The 25,413-nt window shown below is 45.5% G+C and overlaps 1 long non-coding RNA gene across 1 annotated transcript; it reads left to right on the forward strand.

The window, feature by feature from the left end:
• Nucleotides 1–453: 453 nt before the first annotated feature.
• Nucleotides 454–25,401, forward strand: LOC142803807 (uncharacterized). The gene is made up of 2 exons (XR_012894305.1): nucleotides 454–899; nucleotides 18,512–25,401. It is a non-coding gene; the product is annotated as an uncharacterized LOC142803807 (long non-coding RNA).
• The last annotated feature ends 12 nt before the right edge of the window (nucleotides 25,402–25,413 follow it).

Here is a 25,413-nt window from a genome sequence, read left to right on the forward strand (position 1 = left end):
TGTAGTGCTCTTTGGGAAAACATCTTTTCTTAGTGGCCCCACTCGATCGCTTAGAACGAGAGCGCGCCGGTGCATTGCACGCCTTCCTCCCAGACAACAACGCCACAAGCAACGGCAACAACGACAAAAAAAAAAAAAGTGCGCGAACAGAACCATGTTCTCCTCGATCAGCCCATAACCGGCGGCGCGGGTGCGGCGTATCTCTCCTGGCACACAGAGTCCAGCAGGACCGTTATACACGCGCCACACGCACGCACGTACGCACGGCTGCCGCCAGCAGCGTCTCCGACCAGGAGGGGGCAATGGCTCCTGGTATGCTACTAACCCAATTCGAAGGCGAAACCGGACGCCGTGGCGGCGGCTTCTTCTTGGTCGTCGACGTCGGAGGAGACGAGAGAAGAGGAGGCTGCCCCGCTAGTCCGCGTCGTCTTCTTCTCGGTCGGCCTTCTTTCTCAAGCCGAGCCGATCTGGGACGGATGTAGTAAGGGATCTAGAAAACCGGCGGCGGGCTCCCATTTCTTGCTCCTTTTCTTATGATATAACGGCGCTTCAAGGACGGTCAAGGCTGCAGAAGGAGCCGTCGCGCTCCGCCGGTCGGACGACAGTGGTCCGCTCCCAGAACGGCGCCACGCTGGCTGGAGGCCGCTGTTCTATGCCAACGCTCGGCGAGCTAGCCGCAGTAAGAGACGCGTCGCGTAACGGGACTTGCTCGGTGCATCGCTCGGTCTCTCGCCGTTTGCCTCGAGAAGAAGAGCCGCAGTCGACGACGACTACCACACCTCCTATACGGACGACTCGCTGCCGTTTGTTAAAGTGAGACGTCGTCGTCGCCCTAGGCTGCACTTCACTCCCCTGTGTGTGGATTGCCGGATCATCATATTGGGATACGCGCTCAGGAGGTAAGGCTCTCGCATTGCGGGAGTTCCTGAACATTGGGGACGTGGCGAAGGCTTTCTGGATATATTACGCTGCATATATTATTCTTGATAAGTCGTGGATCCCATCGGCTGTGAAGTGTTTGTTATCTGAAACTTTAACGAGTATCGAAATTAACATCGTGTTTACAAGAGGACCATACGAACCCCTACTAGTATCTGAGTTGTTTGGCTTGTAATCTTGAACAACAATGTCACTTTAGACTTCAGGTTGTTTCTCCGGACGTCATGGATGTTACGCTTTTTTGATTGGGTAACTCGTGAGTTGCTAATCGACTGTGCAGGTAAAAGCGACGTTTGAGAACTCGTAATCAGGGTCAAACTATAATACAGTACGATGCCCGTCTCACGCAGTTTGCGTCAACCGTCGTCTACGTCATCGTTGTAATCATTCTTCATGGTTTGATTGATTGATATGTAGGGTTTAACGTCCCAAAACTAATCATTCTTCATAATACCGGAAACCTATCACTCCGTTCCATCTTTCAGCAATAGCGGTCCGATTCCCATCAGTGAGGTGGCATACTGTGACCGATCTTCTGTGGCTATCTGGGATTGTGTAATGGCGGAATGTGCACCGAATATTAAAACGCGTAATACATGGTAGTCTAGGCGCCACAACAAGTAAAAAATGGCACTGGTTGCGTAAGCCAACAACCTTAGCGTAGGGAACTTTATTTGTCGAAGAAAAAAAATGGAGACCTTGACGTTATTCAGTGACGTCGGTGACCTGTATTTCTAGTTGAGCATACTCTGAGCTCGATTATTTTTCATCACTGGTGATAGACAGTAGCATGAAGGACTAAACTTTGACATAACCCATAATGTGGTCAATATCTTACGTTAAGAAAAAAAATATTCAACAATCACAGACCACCTTATCATCTTCTGTTGACAATTCACGCCACAACTTAGCGCCTTCTTTGTGATGCGAACCAACCTGAAGTCCAGTAGATTAAAGGCTTGTATCTTCGGCATCCAAGTTGCAAATCAAGATCGCGAGCTGCCTATGCGTTCCCGACGTAGCATACACAGTTCCATCATGCAGCATGCAGTCGAGCACACAAATGGTAATGCCCCCTCCCCCACATACAGCTTCCTTTTTGCGGCGAAGGCTGCTGTGAGACTGCAACGAGGGTCGGATGCGCTGTAGTTATCCGCCGCCGCCACCGCCGGTTTCCGTAACCGCTATCGCACGAAATAAGAAAAAACAAACTTAGTAGACAGAAACACCACTGGCAAAACGGGATTCCAACCCGAGTTCTCTGCGTTCCAGGTTAGTATTCTACCGCAGAGCCACGCCGGCGCTTCGAACTCAACTGCAAACTTGCCTTAGGCAGGCTTGATGTCGGGAAAAGAGTCGCGTTAGTATGAGTAATAAAGCGTTTTAGAACGGCAAAGAAACAACCAAGCGTCACACAATGCGAATCGCGTTACGAGTTGGTGGTCTAGTGCTTTAACCCCTCACATAATCTTCAGGCATAATTCTTCACCGCCGTCGGCCACTGCATAAATAATTTTCACCAAATTTCTTACAAGTGTGTAGCGAATACGACGCTTCTCCGAAGAATGACGAAGGATATTATAGTGAATAGCGGCCTACGACTTGATTGTGTCATTATTATTGTTTATGGCGCAGTGGGTACCCTGCAAGTGTGCTTGTAACAGTCACCGAAAGAGCTTTTAGAAAAGGCTTTAAAAGGCCACTCTTTTAGCTTTCGCTGTCACAGTGATGTGCGCTCCACGCAGGCCTGGCAGTTTTTTTTCCGACACGCCTGTTCCAAATGTGCATCTCAAGCACGGAATTATAAATGACTCAGCCATAACCACTGCCCTAAAGATGCGCATAGTAACTCGTCAAAGTAAAATAGCATCCGCAGATCATTCTTAATCAGGTAAGAGGTAAAGTGTCATCTATATCCACAAAACTGCGATGAAAGTACAATGGCCTCGCTAAGTGAAGAACTTTACGCCGTGCATGATTAAGAATGCTGTATGAGAGACTGTGAGCGCCTCGCTCAGAAAATTTTAAAACTTATCAGTGTAAGACATCGAAACTGTAAGGACTGAATTGCGAAATTCTCGAAGGTCACAATATTAGGTTCCGCGGCCCTTGACTTCGAAGTAACTGAAAAACAAGGCACATCTACCAGCAGTGCTATGCAACCTATATTTCGATTGATGCCTAGCCGTTTGGTTCGGCTTGTTTCTACATATGCCTTGTACAGACAGGTAATTGCCGATGTAGACGTCGAATAATTTGGAGCACTGCAACAACAGTGTTTGTGCATGGCATGGTTGCTGGGGATTGAAAAAACTCACGTTGACGCTGCGTTGAAATATTATAGACCTTTCAGAGCAATTATTGAACGTTTTTACAAAGACGGACAGAATGAATTGGGGCAGGGAGGGCGGGGGCGCATGTTCTTGTCGATTATATAATAGCTGCTGCGAACGAGGCAGATGGATTGGGTCAAACGTCATTGTTTTCTAATAACAGAATGGAATCACCCGATTGTCCCGTAGCGTTCATACGATGCTACGTTGCTTTTGTATAGCAGATCCATCACCGAACGATGAAAAATTTTCCCGGTAATTCGAATTTAATTAGCCATCGTTTCCCAAACCAACGCCGTTTTTTTTTTCGTTTCCATTCATGTGCTCCTAAACGTGAAAGCGGCGGCTTAATTGTAAATGAAGCTTGTTTAAGTGAAATAATCTGCTAGTTCTTGCGGAGCGGTAGTAGTTGACGACGAAAACACTTAAATTCACAGCGTGCTCCATACTCTAACTACATAGCTAGCTATCCTATGACGTTTGCCTATTAAACTGTCGCCCTATGATCGCATATGCCATGCTGTCATATGCCAACGACGTTTTGTGACGCCATGACGAACCATGTCCAAAGGTTATACAGCGCTGGACGTTCGTGCTCCAACCTCTGCACGACACTGTCTGGCAACAGTGCGAACAGCGCAGACAACGAGACTAGAGCGTATACGAACAGGGCAACGGTGTGTCTGACCTGTTTGTACATTTCTCATTCCTTCTTCGACGCTGTCCCCCACGTTGAACGAGAAAGAACTGGACCAGTTCCGCGTGATTTATAGCGAGGGTTAGCGACCCCTTGGTGGCACAGCCTGATTATAGAAGAACAGCCGCTGGGGAGAGGACTGGTAAAGGTTAGCGGGTGGTTGATGGAGTGATATGGGGCACGGTATTAGCGAAGTACTTTTTTCTTTAGTTCTGGAGCTTTACGAGCCAAAAACACAATCTTACATGCCGTGGTTGGTGACATTGAATTCATTTTAACCTTCTGAAGTTCTTTGACGGGTACTTAACTGAAACTACGCAGATGTTTTTTTTTTTCATTCCGGCTTTCATGGATGTGTGGCAATTTGACAAAACTTTGTGGAGGAATTTGCTATCATACCTATAAACACGTATGCATACAAAGTGGCCGTTCCACTTAATGTTACTTGGTAGGACAATGCGGTGCCACCTGTTAAAGCTGTCTTCCTCGCGTAGTAATGGGTGATCCACAGACCGGGTGGTATCCGGTCCGTGGATCACCTATTGCTCGCTCAAAGCTGCAATCTATAGAATAGCCAACAGGCATGGACGGTCTACTTGCTCTAAGCCAGCCCCGTATAAACATCTCTAATTGCTATAGCGGAGAAGCTTCAGCTTTAGCTTTATAGCGAACAGCGAGGGCAACGCAGCGAGCACAAACGAAACGAAAAAGTGCGTTACGGCCTGTCCTGTTTCTTGTAGTACGTACAGGTGGCATTCGTAACGTCATCTACGTGGTTAATCTTGACACTCTAGAAATCGACAAAATTTTCATGCTGGTTCCTTTGAAATGCACGAAGTGTAAAGCAACTACGTAAAAAGTATCGGACAACGAAACGTCAAAAATAAAAACGCAAGCCTCTTTTTTTTTTCTTCTGTAGTCTTATTAAGAGCTTCTCAGGCAGAGCGGGAGCAGCATGCATACTCCCGTCTTACGCACGAGAGAACCGCTTTCGACACTTGCTAAATGGTCGAATCTGTAACCTGCGAAGTAAGGTGACAAGTTGGGATGACGCTCGTGTAACCTTCGAAAGTTCGAGTGCTCGAAATAGCACTTTAAGATAAAATAGATGCATATGAGAGCGAGTTTCTTTTTTGTGTTTTCTGTCCGAACGAATTGCGTCAAAGCCGTTGTTCACCCTACGCCCTTCCATCAGCCGTACAGATAAGTTTTTAGCTGCGATGCGCGCCGGGAAAGATGCAAATGGGCACAGATGCCGAACGCGATCAAATTGAATAGAAATTCACCTAACTTTTGTTCGACGTCTGAGAAACCACGAGAAGTCATGTTCTGGTGAGCTATCATTGTTACACCCTCCATGGTAGGGAAAAAATGTGGGCTAGGTGAAGGCGCTGTTTTAAAGGCCACGCATATTAAAGGCGATAGTCTTTCTTCGGCTACTTGAACGCATAATTTTTTGTCTGTCTTTCTGTTTGCCCGTCGGTCAAACGATCCAGCCACGCGGGCAAAGTTTAAACACTTGAACATCCAGCCATCTCAAACTGGCAGCTGCGTTCATACTTGCGAACGTTGTCGATCAAAAAGAAAATATTATGCATATCTGAGGCCCAACACTGTTGATACGTAAGTATGAGGTTGTGTGTTTAGGCGGTGTGCTTCTTTATACCAGAAAATGCCTACATACGTGATTCTACAGACCCTAGTGCGTCGACCTCGGTGAAACCGTGGCTACGGTGCACCGCTGCTGATCCGAAGGTCACGGGTTCGATTCCGGTCACTGCGGTCCCATTTCGATAGAGGTAAAATGGTAGAGGCTCGTGTACTGTGCCGTGTCAGAGCGCGTTAAAGAACACCATATGGTCAAACATTCCGAAACCCTCCCCTACGGCGTCTCTCATAAGTATATCTTGGTTTCAGGCCGTAAAACCCCGTATATTATTATTAAGCGTCCTTTTACACTGAGTCTTTATGTGTCCCCTAACAGTTAATAAGTCCTGAGTTAAAGCGAGTTCTTGGCTAAAACAGAAACCGAAGAAAGGCATATCAAATCGGAGAAACGCGTTCATAACATTTTAGAACGAAATACTCTCCCAGCAAGTTGATCGATTCACGACGAAAAACGAGGCAAATGCGACAACAAAAGGTTGTGTAGCATGCGAGAAAGCGCAAGCACTAACGGATACCTATACAACACGTAGAAGAGTATTAATGCACCCAAGCTACCGTTCCCCAAAAATCGTTCGACTACTAGAGAAGTCGCGCAATGTGCTTATAGCTAACACCTGTTGGACCAAGAAACCCTCTAGAGCTTCGGGAGCTCATTTCACCTTAACGGGTCGCGATCAACAGCGGTTTAGATTCGTTTACGGATTCAGTTATAGCTAAGTAAGGTTTTCTGTAGCTAATGTTATCTACCTTATATTTCGTAGCTGTAGGTTTCCAGCGAACTGGCCTTCCGAAATTTCATACTCTTCTCGAATCTCATAACAACTATAGCATTCGCCATTACCTAACTTAGAGGATCAGCAAGGACACACCTACTCTTTAAAACGAAATAAACTCAGAACGGAAATGAGCAATAATAAAATGCGAAGAAACCCGAATGACGGCGTTCCAGCACGCGGAAATGGGCGAAGACACATTCCTAGCGGTGCTCGACAACGACGACGCCGTATGCGATAAATAGCCTTCCGCCTCCTCTCATAAACTCGCTAGGCGCGCCCGAAAAAGAGAGGGGTGGAGGGGATGGCAGAGCTTCATGGCAGAGTGGCCACCGTCTCCAACCGGACTGAGTCGTGACTCTATGCGGCTAGATGAACGAGACGCACACGACACAGCCCACTCGCCTGGCCTTGCTCCGAAGACCTGCATCGCTCCTTTTCTCCCTGCTTCACCTGCGTTGTCTATGCATCGCTGCCTTCTCACTGAATGTGCGCCCTCTCCTCACCCTTACGGGGCGATGGTAAATGCCAGTTTATGGATCATCCTGTCCGCCTTTTGAAGCCGCCATCGGTTATGAGGTGTATAAGCGAAAGAGTAATGAGAGAACCGTCTTTCTTTCTTCTTCTTCTGCGACCTTCATTCATCGCTTCCCTCCTTCAATCTTCTCTTTGCTCCCTCCTGTCCCCCCCTCTTCTTCCTATGGTGCCGTAGCCATAATGTGGGTTATGATGGGCGTCTGGGCGGATTAGGTTTAGACCACCAGGGGTTTTTTCTAGCGTTCCTGTTAAACTAAGAAAGATGCAATGGCATTCGAGTATACGAGGAATTCATTATCGACTGAGAGACGCGAGACGTACAAATACATAGACATTATGTGGAACGAGCATTATGACATTAACTAGAACTGAGCTGACGCCACTGTATTTTTGAGTAATTTCTTTTTTTTTTCTCATTCAACTTGCGTTTCGGCTTCAAAAACGGTTCTGTTTTTATTACACGCTTAAATATAGCGGCTGGTAAAGCTAACAAAACGTCCATCGTACGACGCGCTTCGAAATCAAATCACACAGTTTGGAACATCGTACAAAAGTTGTCGGTGCCGACAATCTTGCCAACTTAGCTAGCGCGAGCTCAACCAATAAATTGCGATTGCAGCTTTAATCAAGTAGTGGGACTGCTACAAAATCAAGCAGCCGTCCATGCCTGTATATCAGCATACGCACTGGTTCCGCGTTAATCTCGTTAACGCATGTTTACGACTTGATATATGGCACACATGGAGTCAGTGGAAAAAGCCTCGAGTAACCTCAACGAGGTGGCGCACAGGGAGCTAGGCACGATGATTACGTTAGGGTTTCTGCAGGCACTGACGTGCCCTAACCCGGTCGCTATGAATAAAATTAATCCGAACTGCAGGGTATCACTTTATTGTAGCAAGTGTACTTATCAAAAAAGAAGGTAGTACTACTTACTAACTTTAAATGTCGTAAAGTGCTGCCACAACATTCACTACCAAAGTAATAACTGCAGATAGTAGACCACAGTCATTTAACTACTACTCTGAGGTAGTAAACGTCTGTAGCTTACTACCTGCAGTAAATACTTAGATGGTGAATGTTGTAACAGCACTTTACTACCTCAAAAGTTAGTACGTAGCACTTCTTTTTTTTAACTGTAGAGGTAACGGCTTTCATTGAGAACAGTGGTGGGGACAGATGCTGCACAGCGAGGGCCTCTGTGGCCTCTGTGGAGGCATGATGGACTTGGCTTTTCTGTCCTGACGTGGGAGCGGCCCGCGCCAGTCCCGGAATGAGTCCACAATACCTCGGTAAAGTTATCCATACCATACGAAAAACCCTGTTACTTCAACATTCCACGGTTAAGGACTTTTCAATGTATCTTAAATAAGTCCGAGACGACATTATCAAAGTTAATAATATTGCACAGGACATATGACCTCGTATTAGAAAAAGGTCGTTACAAGGGAACTATATGTAAGTATAAAACGTATTGTCAAGCCTTACAATGCTGAGCAAATGATTAGCGAAGGCGACTGGACAACAACAAGCGGGCAACACTTGCGAAGACAAAACGTATAGTAAAATAGGAGCCAGGCGCGAGAAATTCAATGTTAGTATCACAATGCGTCTTTTTTTATGCTTGCTTTCAGGATGACTCACCAAAAGTTCTGCTCTTTAACTTTACCTTCTCAACCACATGACACAACATCATCATCAAATTACAATTCATGAAGTGAAAATGCTTCTCAAATGGGATCCACGTGCTCCATCCTTAATCTTCTAGTTATTTCACTCTCATGGTTCGGCTGCGCGGTTACTACCTGTCCTAATCCATCATATTTCATTATAACTTCCAGCGCCTCTCCACCTATGGCAAAGCGTTGTTTTCTGCCAAGATTGTTGCAATTTACTTCAGTTTTGTGCATATTAATTTTCAGACCTAAACTGCTTTGCGTGTCCAGTTGAGTAATCATGATGTGCAATTCGTCCTCTGAGTTACTAATCAAGGCAATGTGATCAGAGAACTGCGCCCCGCCGCGGTGGTCTAGTGGCTAAGGTACTCGGCTGCTGACCCGCAGGTCGCGGGATCAAATCCCGGCTGCGGCGGCTGCATTTCCGATGGAGGCGAAAATGTCGAGGCCCGTGTGCTCAGATTTGGGTGCACGTTAAAGAACCCCAGGTGGTCGAAATTTCCGGAGACGTCCACTACGGCGTCTCTCAAAATCATATGGTGGTTTTGGGACGTTAAACCCCACAAATCAATCAATCAATCAATGATCAGAGAACTGCATGTTACCGAGATACTCACCATAAACTCTTATTCCTACCTTTTCCCAATCTAGGGCTCTGAAAACCTCCTGTAAACACGCGGTGAATAGCATTGGAGTCTGGAGAGATCGTGTCTTCCTGCCTTACACCCTTCTTTATTGAGATTCTGTCACTTTCTTTATGGAGAACTGTGGTGGTTGTGGATTCGCAGTAAATTTATTCCAGTATGTTTAGGTAGGCTTCGTCGATGCTCTGATTCTGTAGTGCCTGCATCACTGCTGATGTCTCGACTGAGTCAAATGCCTTTTCGTAATCTATAAAAGGTATGTATAGGGGTTGGTTGTATTCAGCGAATTACTCCATTACATGGTCGATAGTATCAATATGGTCAATTGTGGAGTGGTCTGGACAAAATCCTACTTGGTCCTTCAGTTTATCGAACTCTAATGTCACATTATTATTATTAGCTATTATTTTTGTAAATAGTTTGTAGAGAACGCACAGTAAGCTGATCGGCCTGTAATTTTTCAAGTTCTTGATGTCTCCTTTCTTGTTGATTAAGGTGATGCCGGCGTTCTTCCAATATCCTGGTACCCTTCCAGTCAAGAGACACTTCGTACATAAGGTTGCCACTTTTTCCAACGCAATTTCTCCGACATCTTTCAGTATGTCTGTTGTTACCTCATCCTGACCAGCGGCTTTGCCTCTTTTCATTCTTTCCAACGCTTTTCTTACTTCCACTGTCGTTGCGGGTAGGATGTCGAATTCCTGAGGGATATTGTTGCTTTTTACGGAATCATTCTGTTTGTTTCGGCTTTCGTACAGCTCTCTGTAGAATTCCTCCGGCACCTCAACTATCCTATTCATATTAGTTGTGAGCCATGACATTGCCATCCTTGTTTTTTTTTTTTTGTGCGTACATCCGATTTTTACCTATGCACAAGTATGCCTTCACAGCTTTTAGGCTTCTGTCACTTTTTGCAACACGCTCGATTTTCTCCATGTTATACATTCTGATTTCGGCTACTTCGAAACTCCACTTCGAAAACTCCACAAGCTAAATCTTGTCGCTTTCATTAGAGGCTTTCGTGGTTTGTCGTCTCATAATGAGATTTTTTGTCTCCTCTGATAATTTTCCAGTGTCCTGTCTAATGACTGTGCTTCCAATTTGCATTTCGCATTCTTTGATGATACTGCTAATATTATCGTTCATTGTGTCAACGATAACGTCGGTTACCTCGTTTAGAGCGGCGAGTCTATTTTGAAGCGAATCTATTCTGAAGCGAAACTCTCAATTGTTGTACTTTTCCTCTCACCACTAGCGCATTAATTGGCTTCTTGCGTGTAAGTTTATGTCTTCGCTTTTTAAATGTAGGTGAACACGACCTTTTACCATTCTATGGTCATTGCATCAGATCTTGCCAACTACTTCTACATCCTGTACCATGTCTGGTTGTGCACACAGAATGAAGTCTTTTTTATTTTTAGTTTCACCATTAGGAGTTCACCATGACCGCTTACGGTTAGCCCGTTTTCTGAAGAAGATATTCAAGATCCGTAAATTATTACATTCTGCGAACACTACTAACAACTCCCCTCTGGCATTTCTAGAGCCGATGCCACACTCCCCTACTGCATTGTCTCCGGCCTGTTACGTCCCTATTTTGGCATTAAATTCACCGATCAGTATAGTGTACTGTGTCTCCTATCAGAGTATACCCATAGTGTACCTCCCAGCACCCATAGTGTTCCCATAGTGTGCCTTCACCACATGACACAAAAGGACCCATAAAGATGAAGCCAATTGGTAAAATGTACTATAAGAAAACGCAACGAGCAATGGAAAGAAAAATGGTAGGTGTAACCTTAAGAGACAAGAAGACAGCAGAGTGGATTAGGTGACAAACTGGGGTTAAGGATATCATAGCTGAAATCTAGAAGAAGAAATGGACATGGGCCAGGCATGTAGCACGTAGACAGGATAACCGCTGGTCGTTAAAGGTAACTAACTGGATTCCCAGAGAAGGCAAGCGGGTTAGGGGAGACAGAAGGTTAGGGGGGGAGATGAGATTAAGAAGTTTGCGGGTATACATTGGCAGCAGCAAGCACAAGACCGGGTTAACTGGCGGAACATGGGAGAGGCCTTTGTCCTGCAGTGGACGTAGTCAGGCTGATGATGATGATGATGCTGATGCTGATGCTGATGATGATGATGATGATGATGGTGATAAGAAAAAATCAAGCATTTGATGATCTTCCTTGCCCCGCAACTATAACCGTTATCTGGCTTGCTCGCGTTAACCGTCTTAAAAAAATGGGAACCCATGCCACGCTGATAGCTCGGACGCCGTCCGTGACCTGTAAATGTCTGGATCATGATTATAACGCAAGGAAAGCTCGTATGGTATATTGTCATAGTTAGGAGGCTAATATACTCCCCAAATACTAGATTTGTTCTTAGAGTGATTGCCCGTCAGGAAATTAGAGGGGAAGAAAGGTGATTATTATAACTTCAGTCGTGAGAGTAAGCACTGTCCTGTCAGCCTCTTCAGTCCGTGTCTTTTCGGTGCGCTTCAATCAAATTTTGAAACATGAACGTAATGCAACTGGCTCAACTTGCAATTTTTTTGCAGGAAAGGAAAGGGGGGGGGGGGGCTGTACGAGACCAATATATGGACGCTTAGAGATTAGTTCCCATGTTGTGTTATTCGCACTCATCGAGCTTGCGCTCCACATTGTTTCTCTTTTTTGTTTGTTTGTTTTCGAACAAGGCGCCTTTTCATCTTTCGGCACTTCCTTTGACCCTCCCTTTGACGTGGTGGCAAATCTGCTTTTAAAGTGATTATCTGAATTTTCTTTTCCATTTTTTTATCAGAAGCCCTTCCGTATGCGCTTCAACTTTGCCAACGAACTGAGATAGCCTCACAAATTTGCGCCACATCAGTTGTTGGTTCAGCACGCTAATGCGACAGTTATTCCTCCAGAGTGTTACCTCGTGATTCTTCGTGGTGTTTTTTGTGTTCCTGCAACGACCAGCCACGGTGGCCTAGTGCTTATGCAGCTTGACCGTTGACCTGTAGGTCGCAGAATCCAATTCCGGCAGCGGCGGCCACATTTTTGATGTAGGCGAGAATTCCAGAGGCAAGCCTTAGGCGCACGTTAAGAAAACCCAGTTGTTCGAAGTTTGTGGAGCCCTCCATTGCGGCGTATCTCATAATCATAAAGCTGTTTCGGAACGTAAAACACCCACAATCATGTTCCCGCAACAAGCGCATGGTGAGCTCTTCGGCGCCATTAACCTCGGCGAGACGGCTACATATTCTGGCGAAACGCCTGGCCAACTCTTTTTTTACATTTCAAATTCAACTATTATGGACCAATTTCACATTAACCGAAGGTACACACAGATAACTTACCATAAAGACGCATGACGCAAGCGCACTATATACATGCAGGAAATATGTAAGCGACCCACAGTGTCTCAAAGAGATCCCATGTGGCCTCCCACGGCGAATACGAACTTCCCTGGACCAACACATGAAATAACACCTTCGTCTAGGATACTAAAAGCTTCTGAGGCGTCCAATCTTGACAGCGTATTGACGGAATGTCGTGGCAAGTTTAAGCTCATCCGACGTGCGCGCATGCGTCGTTTGACCTTTCACGTGACGATGCGAAGGGGGAGTGCGAGACTAGCTTTTTTCAATGAACGGCGTTCGACTTATGCGCATTATTTGCCAGCTTTTCGCTCTTGGACAGACGACTCGGCCGGCGCTGATATCACGATCTAGGTGGATTGCTTGCGACGTGGTGGCGAGCGTACCTTTCTTGGCCTAAGGCTATTTGCTCGCTTATGCATTCCGGCTAGTGGCTCCCAATGCCACGTGCATGTCTGCTGGTTCATCGTTTACCTGCGCAGTTGGTTAGTGTACGTGTCCCAGCGTTCGTCTCGTTCGGCTGGACACGCTGGTTGTGCGAGTAGGGGCAGCATGCGGTAAAACTGTTTTTTTCCCCTGTTACGACACGTGGTGCTCCACAACACGACTCTCGTGAGGCGGTGATAAACATCACATTTCAAATTATTCCATAACGAAAACGTGTCTTTCGGAAAAGTACAGATTTTTTCGAGCGATTGGTCATCTTCCAACACGGCAAAGAAAATTCGCCGTATCATGTTGAGTATGAACTCGCTACGAAGCGTAGAATTGTGGTGGAGCATCGACACGTCCGAGGAATTCCCAAGCTGATTGATTGATTTGTGGGGTTTAACGTCCCAAAACCACCGTATGATTATGAGAGACGCCGTAGTGAAGGGCTCCGGAAATTTTGACCACCTGGGGTTCTGTAACGTGCACCCAAATCTGAGTACACGGGACTACAACATTTCCGCCTTCATCGGAAAGAATTCCCAAGCTGTGAGTGATCGTCTTCCTCGTCCAACTATTACATCAGTGGATGGCATTGATGTGCATGATTGTAAGATCATTGCTTTAAAACAATGTTACTGTAGCTGAATGTAACATTCACGAGAATTGCTCAATGGGCTAGTTGGTGTGGCATACTTAGGAAGGTTAAAAAGCATATTGACGGGGACAGTGTGAAGAAGGAGCAAGGCGGGGTGTTGTTTTTTTTTTTTCTTTACGCTGCCTGCGTTTGTGTGCGCTGCAACGTTTATAGGAACAAGTAGCCCGTTTATTTGGCGGAAACAAAATAAAAGAAGGACGAATTTGAAGAAGGGCCTTTCGAATGAAACGTCACGTATTTTCATATGGTTCACGTTTTCTTAAGAGTTTATGAAACATTCTACCGGGGCATTGTAGGCATCGTATAATACTGCCACCACGGGTACCGTCAATTTGTATAATTACAACGTGAGCACTTTCTTGACTCTTCGTCTTTGATGACGTGATGCCTATGTAAATGTGGTCATCACTGAATGGTTAACATTGTGCAGTGGGGGTATCTCTTTCCTTCGTACGAACTCGGAGCAGCCTTTGGCTGATAAATTTGCAGACACGAGCTTCAGAACTTCCCTGCAGTGAAAGGAATGGTTCATGCACTGTGTTCACTATAGCGGATGCTAAGATGGTATATCAAAAACAAGATCGCTGGTGAAAACGTTAATGTTTATAACATGTCTCATGACACTTATCAGTGGACTTTTGCGGAAATATTAAAATATAAGTATACACGTAGTGAAATAACATGCCTCGTTGGTTTGAGATGCACTATGACACCCTCTTTTCAATAGGCTGCGTAAGAAATTAGTTGGTATTACCTTACCTCTAACCTTCCTGTAGAAATAACTGTCGCTTGGAATCCGTATGATGAAAACTCTATAAAACTGACTGACGAATACAAAACACTTCTTCCGTTCTGCAGACGCGTCCACTTGGCGTCACGGGAAGTTTTGCAGAGGTAATAAAAAATGGTACCGTGAATGGTACCCATACCGAAGCTACCAATTCATTCGGCATTTCACGTCGTTGTTACTTTGACGTCGCGACGTATGAAGCAGATACATCCTTCGCACAAAAAGCGAGAGATGGCCGGAGCCACGGATCTATAAAGTATTCTAAGGTTCTTCTTAGGCAAGCCAGGTACAACGATATTTCTATACCAGAAGAAGTAAGTTCAAGAAGTGAGGCACATCGCGCGAATCAGATGGGTAGTGCCCTTTTACACGAACCTATATATACGGCAGACTGAGAGAAAGAGGACTCACCTGAAAAGATTTGATCTGTTTTTGTGCCATGCGAGAGCGGTAGAAAGTTTCACTGGACGTGATCTCTCAGAAAGTCTCAGTATTGGTCCAAAGCGGCATGATCCCTTCATTAGACTGTATGAAGGATTGGCTTTTGGATACAGCGAGGCAACGGTGAATTCGTTCAACAGTAAACTGAAGCTCCGTATAGAGATGGGCGACGTAATGCAATATTAATCCGGGGAGAAGCTTTCATATCTTAAGCATGGAGAAAAAAACTTACTAAAATACTCAACTTCCCATTTTATTTTTTCGTAAAACGACATGAAAAAAATGTAAAAAGACGCCGTAGGCGGATGAATGTGAACACGGTTTGTGCAGTGTGTCATCATTCCAGTATTTAGAAAATTGTTCACGAGATCTATTTATCAACTGAACAATATTATATGGGGCCCGTATATAACTGCATCGTGGAAGCAGCCAAACTGAACTGAGCAGTTCTGGCAGTCCTTCGCTTCGATCACTTGATAGATAAATTATACCTTCGTGTCCAATATATCATCATAAATGGCGCATCATTGATGCGCCCCATTGAAGTGCATCAGAATGGGTTGATTGATTTGTGGGGTTTAACGTCCCAAAACCACTATATGATTATGAGAGACGCCGTAGTGGAGGGCTCCGGAAATTTTGACCACCTGGGGTTCTTTAACGTGCGCCCAAATCTGAGCACACGGGCCTACAACATTTCCGCCTCCATCGGAAATGCAGCCGCCGCAGCCGGGAAAGTGCATCAGAATGGGATAGACCTTTACAACTTAATGCGAAAGCATATTGCTCTTATTCGGGAAGCATCATAATAATATGGGAATCAACAGTTCCTTGGTTCGCGAAGGAAACTCAGAACCACGTTGGTTGTAGAAAAACTTTCAGGAAGAGGGGGGAAATGGCAGGGGATACTTGAATACAGCGTCTTAGAAGAAGAAGAAGAAAAATATGTCTTTCTCATTCGAGTCGAATGAGGCAGGTGCATGGGGGACACTGGTGAGGTTATTGCATTGTTCCGCAATCTACCCCCGGTACAATCCCCAATACCTCATGCGTCCTAATACCTAGGCAGGTCCAACTGTGCCTTCTATTTAACTGTCCGTCAAGCGTCCAGCTACTTCCGGGCTAGCGCTCGTGGTACGGATGCGTATTCTGAACAAAAAAATGTTGTTGCTGAGCGAGATGGCTCACGACATTGACGAATAAAAATGCGATATAGACGAAGGCGAGGAGGCAGCACCATGTTATCACCTCGTCTTTGTCTATAACTCATTTGTATTCTTGAATGCGTGTACTGCCTTTTCTATGGCGTGAGTCTCGTAATTTTGCACTGTCATTTGTAAATACATGCTGCATCACACAAAAGTAATGCCCTCGCACTGACCTGGCCCAGTATATTCAAGACTTGCAACTTGTGGCACAGTTTTGCTGCAAATTCCTGCATTTTCACGCCCACTTCTATGTTATAGCTGCGCAGGGAAAATGGATTGCACTCCGAGCTTTCGTACGTTTTGTACGCGTGGCTGCGTACATAATTAACATTCACCATCTCGTGTCCGCGCACACTTGTTGCTGCTCGAACTGATATTGCGCGGTGCACCTTTCATTCCATCTTCTGTGTCAAATACTCTCCAGTTTTTTTGTTATCTTTTTCTTCACTAGAGTAAACCACGATGTAATTACACATTATTCATTATTTGTGTCGCTTTTTTTTTACCGGCCTAGAGCTCGAACACGTGATATAGGTGGCGAACGCAAGAAACAATGAAGGCGCATAAAGGGCAGCGGGTGATTAGTTATCGCTTTTCATCTTCTTTCTCCTCGCACTGTTACCATGACAACGCCTAATGAGAAAAAATCGCTGACTGCTGTTCTAGATCATAAGAAGTCATCGTGTGGTGCAAGCGCAGCATTGTACGTGGGAAGAAAACAAAACGCTTCTCTTTTTAAATTCAGACAAGACATAAGCTAAGGGGAAGTGTACCGACACTAGCCAGCCAGGCTATGAGACCAACTTTTCTTTCTGATTCTTTTTGGGTGTGAGCGTGGAAAAACAAAGACGAAGGGCAGACAGTGTTTTTTTTTCAAGTTTTTATATAATAAGTGAAAGTGTTCAAATATGTACTGATGAGACGTCGTCGAACGAACAATGCTGCTAGAGCCAAGTTTCCTTAACTTCGATTGAAAAATATTAATTGCCTGCGTATCCGCGTGCATCGTTGCAAATTTCGTCAAAAGGCGGTGGTCATCTGCCGGCCAAGCGGTCATTTGTATTTTGCCTTGCCACAGACAGCACCTCCTCTAGGTTGAATCGGCCGCATCTGGCTGGCATCAGTAAAATAGAGGAGGCGCTGCGTGAGATATTGACGCCATCTGGCAGTGCTATCGGGAAACGTGAGATTGTGCAGAGCCCCGGACCACTGCCAGGTGGCAGCACCGTATCGTCGGCAAAGCGCCTATTTCACGCATACCATCGCGTTTTCAGTGCAGCGTACAAAACACTAGGTTCTTTAGATTTACGTATCAATGCATTTTCTATAGTAAAGGCACACACCACCTAATACTTCCGTATTGATGTTGCACCTCAGATACGCGTAATATTTGTTTTTTTTTATTGACAACGTGCTGAATCGTGTGACAGACAGACCTCTCGACCTTATTTATTGAGTGTGCTTGCCATTGTCAAGGTAGCTGCTGCTCGAAGCATTTCGGTGTACCCTGACAATGACAAGTCCTGAACATATCCCCCTGCCACCTATTAAAGGACAATTCACTTGATAATGGGCTGGCCGCGAAATGAAATGACCGCGTAGTGCATAGAACAACTCTCAGGTGAACAGTAAAAGCGGGAAACTGGCTACCAAGAGATAGGAAACGCAGTCGTTGAAAGCATAAAGTTATATGAAGGGAGGAACTTAGGAAGTTCGCAGGGATAAAATGGAATCAGCTTGCACAGGAGGCGAACTGGAGATGATTATGATGGGCCTTCATCTTGATTGAACATAAATTGGCTGCAATTATTATTATTATTATTATTATTATTATTATTATTATTATTATTATTATTATTATTATTATTATTATTATTATTCCTGAAGACGTTGTACAAATGAGGGTGATGATGTGGAGTGGTTGGAACAATACTGCATGACCGAAGCTTCAACATATAGAGACACGTTCCAAAAGCCCTACAAGGATGGGAGCAGACAGCTCTCGCTGGCACAACTTTCTTAAACACACAACTGATGCAAATAACTTCAACAATTTTTCTGCTACGTAGATTTTGTTTCGTTTCTTCTTTGTTGGGCTCTTTGTGCGTTTCCAGTTTTTGTTAAGCACATTTCTACGACTGCCCAGACGACGTCGTATCTTAGTTGGAACAACTTAAGTTATACCATCTCATGCGTACTTGTCCTTACTTTGTCGTGCATGTTCCTTTCATCTACTTGCACGGGTCCTTGTTGATTTTTCTGTGCAAATGCCCCAATTGCCTGAGTTCATACTGGTGTTGCAGTACCCTGCGAGTAAATAAGCAACCTGTGCCGCTGTGTTCTTGCAGAAGGAAGACAACGTGGACCAATAACAGTGGCACCGGCCATCAGTGGCAGGAGACAACAGCGACACCTGCAATATCGTCGTCCTTACATAAGCCTTTGACGTGTCCGGACGAATTTTCCACACGGCTGTAGCACGTTTCGTCCAGATGGGTCGGTGGGATTTTCGTCCGTCTACGTCAGGCTGCCTGCAGCAGCCGACCAACAGAAGCACTCCGGACGCCATGCGAGAGAGCAGCGTAAAGTGCTGACGTCATAACTAAAGGCTTAGAACATAAAACTTGTTGAATTTACAACCAAACGCCGAGAACCCTTGCAACATCACTAGTTTATGCGTAGAACACGCAGGTGTGTTGATAGTTGGGCGAGCTAGTAATCACACATAATTCAAAACAAAACCCTAGGCAGTGACGTAGAGGAGACCGAAACAGAGGAACACAATGACGACAAATTACCATAAAATTAACGGAGGCGTTTCAATAGGAAACATAGGTAATATCAGGTAGGCCCTTATCTCTTTATAAAACACAGAATATGTTTTCCTGCACAGCATGTGTACTTAACTTGCTTTTTGGTGCTCATATAATTCTATACTTGATAACAGATCCCAGAGTCTTTACTGAGTGAGTGAAATGACTTGCCATGTGTTTAGATGCCGCCACGCGTGCTTGAAACGATGATGCACTTAGGTGCTTTTCTTCTTTCTGATAAACCAGCAGTGCTCGTGTCGTTTCGGTCTACAAGTGTTGAAGATTGGGCGACTTGTTTCGTCGTACTTGAATAGGCATTCAAGGTGGACGATTGGACCAGTTGGTGAATATGTATACACGAGAACACAGCGAGTGCATACCGCCATACACATGTAGCACGTCGCGCCATCTCTCGCAAGCGCGGCGTAGCAACACCCCGAACTGCGAAGCTAGCAGGCGCTCCGAAAATCAAACGCGAAACTTCCCTACACGAGTCCAGCTAAAAGCATGTTTCGCGCAATTCCCGTCGTAGAAATTTGTGCCGTTTTACTGGGAAACGTCGCGCCTTCACTGTCGGTAGGTGAATCTGCAGTGCTTTCAGCCGGCGTCACCGTAACACTACAGAATCGTGCACTGGCTGGCACGACAGCCCAGAAGCCCAGGACAGAGCGATCAAACCATTAAGCATCCGGGCAAAACTGCAGCGGCCACATAAACCGGATAAAACATTTTTGATCATAAATTACCATACAGTTTCGCAACTGTACATACAGCAAGTCAGAAACATCACTTTTACATAATCAACTAGCAAACGTAAACACAATAAGTCAGAAACATCGCTTATACATAATCAAATGTTTTCATGCAAACACAAATAAAAAAGAAAAAGAATAAAGTCAAGGAGCAGAGAGAGAGATCAATAGAAAAGAAAGGCAGGGGGTTAACCAAGCTTGGCTCGGTTGGCTGCCCTACGTCAAGGAGCAAGTTTCCGAAATATTTTACGGAGCTGCCTTACTTTATTAAATTTCATTCTTCTAATCATTTATCTTCGTTAATTGTTGTATTTTTGTACGGGTCATCTCGGCTAGTGGCGGAACTCGCCGATAGCGGTTATGTGGCTCCGTGTGACTAAATCACTATAAAAAAAGTTAAGAAGAGAAAACGCATATATTCATCACAAAGCATGCCCCGCCACGGTGGTCTAGAGGATGAGGTACTCGGCTGCTGACCCACAGGTCGTGGGATCAAATCCCGGCTGTAGCGACTGCATTTCAGATGGAGGCGGAAATGTTGTAGGCCCGTGTACTCAGATTTGAGTGCACGTTAAAGAACCCCAGGTGGTCGAAGTTTCCGGAGCTCTCCACTACGGCGTCTCTCATAATCATATGATGGTGTTGGGACGTTAAACCCCACAAATCAAATCATCACAAAGCATTCAGTGATACTATAAGGACAGCTGACAGAAGTTCAGCTATAGCGATGGCGTGGTCCGCGAACTTTCTGTTCGAGCTGTTTGTTTCCTGGTTCGCAGGCTAACGTATCCATCTGAACGAGCTTGCGTGCTCCCCGCATAAATAAAGTTGTAAAGAGATATAGAAAACAACGTAAAGAGAAAGAGAGAGAAAAAAAGGAGAAAGTAGCACGGATGAACGCGGTTCAACCAACCCTGTCGAGCGATAGCCCCAACAATCGCGGAAAGCGGCATGCCGCGGCTGTTTCCCAGAGCATCGAAGCGCCACGCAACTATATGAGCTGGCGCACGGGGTGTTCCTACAATATAAGGTCCTTCGTTTCACCTGCACTTCGTGAACCGGTTCACGGAGGCACTGCACTTCGGCATTCGTTTCACGAGTTCAACGTGGCGGCAGTGGCACCGCAGTAATCGTTTCGAAAAAGTGCAGCTGTCGTGCGTGCAAGGCTAGTCCACGGATTCCCTGCACCTGCTCGTGAGACAGTGCCGAGTCCGTGCAGCGCAAGATGGCTCCAGCTGCAGCAGACGACACAGTCGATTGCATTCGTGTCTGTCTTAGCGACGTGCAACAAGTAGGACCGTGAAAATTTTCTGGTATAGACATGCCAAGCAACGTAAGCGGCACCGTCTTTTACGAATCACAACCTCCACAACCTTCGAGACAGCCGACGAGAAGCATATATAGGGCTTGCACGACATCTGCACTCGCGTATTCGTTTCCGAGTCTCGTCGCTGCTGCACTTGCTGAAACGTCACTTCCATGAACACAACACCCAGACGGCGCCACTAGTTCTGGAAGTGCAGGGTGAATCGAATGGACTTATAATGGCACCCTCGAATTCCCTCCAGCGCAAGCATGGACAGAGCGTTCGGTGTAAAAGCTGACTTCTTAACGAAGAAACGGGAAAGACTCAGTGACAACTATATAAAAAAAAACTCTAATTCAAAGTTAGCAATGTACGTGTAACATATCACTGCTGCCACAGTAAACCTTGCAGCCTTCACGCGAGCGTCCATGCGAGTCACAGTAGTTGTAGAAACACAGTTCATTGCAGTTTGAGCAAACTTGTGTTACCGTGATACGGCAACGACATTTTGAAGTGAAGTAACCCGAAAACAACCGATAACATTTCGGTAATTACTCAGCTACTTGTCTGTGGCAGTAATGCATCACTTTAATCAATTACATTTTAAATGAAGTAACGCTAATTGAAATCGGTTGATTAATTTCTGTGGCGTGGCGGTCAAGTGGTAATAGTTGAGGTCTCGCGGCGCGCCTGGCTGCCGGCTCGTGGCTCTCGCCGACCGGCAAAGAGGACTGCCCGGAAGAGGAGAACAAATCGACATGGCGTATGCGCATGTCCGTTGTCATGACGACGCACGAGGCAGGAGTGAATTGACATATGCGAGCACATTCTCTCAACTTTCCTCTAAAAGAGTGGATCAGAACGGAATGGGTCAAATACCAACAGCTACGTGCGCTCACAGATCTCGTTTCAAAACAAAACTGAGCCAGATCCATGCGCTGTATGGATCGAAATGAGTCAAACTCTGTATGCCAATAGCAGAGCGCTTCAGCGATCCCGTGATTCGGCAAACGTGGAAGCCTCCGTGTGATTTCCCGGGAAAGCCTGATTGCTCTGCCTGTTTTCTCGGGGCTTTTGCAAGTTTTTTTTTTCCTTTTCGGAGCTGGATTATCATGGATCCCGATGGAAGTGAAGATATCGGCGAGAGATCTGTCCCCAAACGTCGACGACAACGTGAACAGAAGCAATGTCGACGCCGGCGAAGCAAGAATGTGCCGCTACCGAAATGTAAACACGCAAAAAAGACTCTCAAGTGCACGCTCGTGACAGAGGCATCTGTGAAACCTTTCAAGGAGAAGTTCAATGAATGGTACAGGGTGGAACAAAAGGCGTTCGTTTTGATGCACTGTACATCATCGGCAGTAAAACGCAGGAGAGGAAAGGAAGCGGATCCTCGTCGATGCCTAGCTGTTGTTTACAAGGTACGCCTTGAAAACGGGAAAGAGATTCGTGTTTGTCGCGATATGTTTTGCGCGGTCCTTGCTGTGAGTCACAGCACAGTTGTTCGCTATATTAGGCACAAGCATGAAAGGGGCGAATCGAAGCCTGACAGGCGGGGCGGTGATCAGAAGTTCAAGCGCTACTGTGGAAAGCGATCAGCTGTTGTGCGGTTTATTCAGCGACTTCGCGCAAGAGAGTCCCATTACAATCGGAAGAAGACAAAAAGGTTATACCTTCCAGTTGAGCTGAAAAGCATCCGAAACTTGTGGAAGATTTATAACCAACAAGCACCCGATGATGCGCGGGTTAAGTATGGCTTCTTTCACCACATTTTTCGAACGAAGTTCAACCTTTCGTTCAGAACACCAAGAACGGACGTTTGCTCTGTATGTCTGAAAAATGCGTATGAAATGAAAACTTGTCAAGATGCTCCGCATTGATTGATTTGTGGGGTGTAACGTCCCAAAACCACCATATGATTATGAGAGACGCCGTAGTGGAGGGCTCCGGAAATTTCGACCACCTGGGGTTCTTTAACGTGCACCCAAATCTGAGCACACGGGCCTACAACATTTCCGCCTCCATCGGAAATGCAGCCGCCACAGCCGGGATTCGATCCCGCAACCTGCGGGTCAGCAGCCGAGTACCTTAGCCACTAGACCACCGCGGCGGGGCTCAAGATGCTCCGCAGAAACAGCGTATCATTACCGAGCAACGTATGCACAGGTTGACGTACAGGGCTTTTTACTCAATGCTACGTGAGAAGAGGGAAGACTTGAAAACTGTCTCCTTTAATTGCCAACAGAATCAAGTCCTCCCCAAAGTTCCGGACAAGGAAGGCTACTACAGCCGCCAGCTGTATCAATACCACCTATGCGTGGTGGAACACCAGGTGGATGGATCAATGCCCAAGGAAGCCGTACATTCGTACACATGGAGCGAAGATGAAAGCTCGAAAGGCAGCAACCAAGTTGCCAGTGCCGTGCATAATACACTTCGAAGCGCGAAATTTGAAGGAATAAGGGAAGTGCGGTTAGTAGCGGATGGCTGTGCTGGACAGAATAAGAACAGTACTGTGCTTTTCATGCTTCTTTGGTGGCTTCAGAATGAGGCTCCCTCAGGGATCTCAGTAGTCTCTGTTGTGTTTCCTGTCACAGGGTACAGCTTTTTACCCCCAGACAGGGTGTTTAACCGGATAGAAAAGGATGTAAGAAAACTCGAAGAAATCCTGAATCCGCAGAGCTACCAAATGATTTTTTAGGGGCGAAGCTCCTTAGGGCGTGGGCTGTGCGTCCCCTGTATGTAGCCACCTCTCATTTAGTTCTTGCAGTGTTCACTAGATGGCGGTAGCGTCCCTTGTATGTAGCCACCTCTTGTTTAGTTCTTGCAGTGTTCACTAGATGGCGGTAGCGTCCCTTGTATGTAGCCACCTCTCGTTTAGTTCTTGCAGTGTTCACTAGATGGCGGTACTTGTATTTGATGATAAAAAGATGCAAGATGTTGTAAACTAGACGGCGGCACTTGTAGTTGATGATGAAAGATGCGAGATGTTATAAAATAGGAATTATGTCACATATGGCAGGTGTCATTGGTGGAAGGCAATCGTTCGATTTAGTGCAGCGACGTACGCTAGGGGGGAGCATTGTAATAAAATCGAGTGGGCAAAATGTACGGAAGATTCATGGTTTACCAAGTTTTCCTCCAGAGCTTCGCCCACTCATCATCATTCACTTCGTGGATATGGCGGCACTTTTTTCAAATCACGGCACTGTTTTAGAGCTTGGAAAAGATTGGGACGTGTGCGACTGGAAAACCTACTGTTTTGCAGTGATGAAGTCGACGTCCAGCTTGCCATTCAAAATAACTGAAACCAAGGTCTTCTACACTCAAAGAAATGCAGCTTGCAGAAGTCCTAAAATTAGAGCAGAACCCCACTACAAGGTTTCCGTATCGAATTTTGTGCCCGTCCAAAATAGGGGAAGGTCCTTTGCACAAGCACCCGTACAATGCGCACTCTACACCCACAATGTGAACAAGATGAAACTGAAAGATGTGACAAGCCTTCTTGTGAAGCATTTTGGCAATTCATGGCAAGAAAATGAAGACCTTAGTTATTACGTAAATGTCCTCACGTGTGCCCAAGGAAATAATGATCATTCAGAAGACTGCTGCTTGTGCTGTGAGGATGACTCACCTACTCTTCATGTATAGTAATCTTGAAGCCCTGCTGCCTATGGCTTTTCTGTCAAAGCTCCATCCTACCACTCTTGAAGGTCAATTTCAATAAACTTTTTTCAAGAATGCCGCGTTGAATTCAATGTCTCAATTATATATGAGCCAAATCCAAAGTTATCAAGCTAATAATGGTGAAATCCGCTGCATATTTTTTAGTTGATTGCGGCCTGAAACTTCCCCTAGCCGTCATGTATAACATATTATAAAATAGCTTTTACAGCACTGTTTAGTTTACATAGCAAATTTTTGCCGTTTTCTCAAATTTTGTTTAGGTGGATTTGACTCGTTTCGGAAAAAAAAAAAACGCCTCACATGCACAGAGTCGTTTTCTGGGTTCGTGCATGGAACGAGTGAAGCTATAAAATTTCACGCGACACTATTGGCATGTTTTACATGTTGCACACCATAGCAATGCAGCCTTTATCACCACTAAAAAAAAGGAAGAGCAGGTCTAGAGGAGAGGATAGCATTATTATCGTAGTACTTCTAGCACATTATTCGTTGTACGGTGGGCACAACGAATTTCTTTCTTTTAGAGTGAAGATCGTACATCTGGCGAGACATTTTACAGCGCTCAGAATGAAAGGCAAATAAAGTGCATGAAAGTTATTGTTAGGCGCGATATCGGCTTTTTACTTGTTTCAGTGTAACGTTCTGCACGTTGAAATAAATTTGTTTGTTTGACACGTTTACTGACCATTCAC

This window comes from Rhipicephalus microplus, chromosome 3, assembly GCF_043290135.1.
Source record: "Rhipicephalus microplus isolate Deutch F79 chromosome 3, USDA_Rmic, whole genome shotgun sequence".
NCBI lineage: Eukaryota > Metazoa > Arthropoda > Arachnida > Ixodida > Ixodidae > Rhipicephalus > Rhipicephalus microplus.